This window comes from Pteropus alecto, unplaced genomic scaffold (genome assembly GCF_000325575.1).
Source record: "Pteropus alecto unplaced genomic scaffold, ASM32557v1 scaffold104, whole genome shotgun sequence".
NCBI classification, from domain to species: domain Eukaryota; kingdom Metazoa; phylum Chordata; class Mammalia; order Chiroptera; family Pteropodidae; genus Pteropus; species Pteropus alecto.
The window spans coordinates 3,318,326-3,320,295 of record NW_006436664.1 but is presented as its reverse complement, the minus strand read 5'-3'; positions in this window follow the sequence as shown (position 1 = coordinate 3,320,295).

The following is a 1,970-nucleotide window of genomic DNA, read 5'->3' as shown; positions in this document are numbered from 1 at the left end:
TTGATTTTTCTCCTTTTGCTTCTGCCCTAACAATTTCCTTGTAGTTTCAGTATTACCTATTGTTTACAATTTCATAGTAAAAATAATAGTCATTAACAAGAAACTAAGAGTTTGGCTTTCCACTGACTAATTTATTTCAATCCATACCATACTCCAAACTTATTTCCATTATCTGTGTTCTGGGTCCCATGCTCAATGGGAAACTTTATTCCTTCTCATTCTTTCTCAGCATTTAAATATGCTCAGGTCCCTCCTCCATATTCCTGCTATTTGCAGTCAAGTTCTTGAAAACATTGACCTATGTTTATTCTCTTTTCCTCTTCACCTTGAATAAAATGTTGCTTCTGCATATGCATTTCAGGAAAATTATTTTTTGTCATTTTCTTGGTAATACCATTGAATATATTTAAATCTTTGTCTCAGTTGACTTGCTACTGAATTAAAATGGTAGTATTCTCTAGAATTCTCTTCTTGGCTGAGTTCTCATTTTGTCTACTTTCTCCAGGTGAACTCACTGACTTTCATAGCTTCAACTATTAGCTATTATACTATGAATTTCCTAATATATATTTCCCTTCCTGTGGATCTAAGTATCAATCTATCTATTGGACAGCTCTTAATGAATGTCTCAAAAGAATATCAATGTTTCAAATGAAACATATAATCTTCTCCCTAAATCAATTATTTTCATATTTTCTATAACTAGATTACTAGATAACTCAGTGACTAGATTAACAAAATCCTGTTTCCTTTACATGGTCTTAAAAACTGGAGCACAGACTCCTCTCCATTCTCTGAACTGTTTTTGCATGTAGTGTCAATATTCTTCAATTTACAGTGACTACCATTTAATTTAAGATTTGATCACTTATTATTTGTAAATAATATTATTACATATACATATAGTTTTATTTTCTAAATGTTTCATATGTTGAAATCCCAACTTTCCATGAAAGCACTAAATGCCTCAAATTTAAGAAAGATGTCTAAAATTAATATTTATTTTCTGCAGAATTAAGCATTTAGTAAGTGCTTAATAAGAATTTTCTTAACAGACATGAAATGATGTATTAATGGCTCAGAGAAAACAAGTGATGAACTTAGATAAATCAAATCAATCTTTTTCTAGACAACTTAAGGTCTATTATTGAGATACTGCATTGCAATATATAAACCAAAATTCATTTATTCATTCATGTACACTTTCTTCATTTATTTTTTTAAAAATCAGAGCTTAGCAATTAAGTTTCAAAAATTTAACAACTGAGGCCCTGAAAAATTTTGGCTTATCCAGCTGCCCTCAATGAGTTGACATGACAATCCAGGCCTCCCCTCCAGCCCCTCAGTCCCATTTTCTTTACACAACACTGTGAGGCCAAGCCACGAGGATATTAGTCTCTATCTCAATCTACATAGCAGCACACTTTGCAACTTTTAGATGACAGGTAAAAGAGGGAATCGATCTATTATTCTCTCATAGAGCTTTTGAAAAATTTTATGTAAATATTATATAAAATGTTTTGGAAAATGTAGCTACTTTTCTCACTGTATTTAGAAGAGAAGTGTTACTTGCATTTATTTTCCTGCTAATACTACCAAATGATGTTTGAGAAGTTGGTAGTGAAAGTATGTAACAGCTGTGAAACATTTAAGTAACAAGCATGTAGTCTCAATTTACCTGAATTGAGATGAGGATAGGAACGATATTAAGAATATTTAACACAACTATTTATTGGGTTGGTCATAAACAACTATCTAGCCAATATTTTAAGAACTTTTCTCATTTTCCGTGTTATGCTGTCTTTGAATTATGGTAATATCTTTATTTGTTTAGTTATTGCTCTGAAATATTCTCTTGTCTGTGAGAAACCATTTGTGTTTTCTTTGCTACATTGATTTGTGTGTGTGTGTTTTTATTTTTCAACAACTATCTTTAACATTTTTAGCTGCACTAATTCATTCCCTAGAGC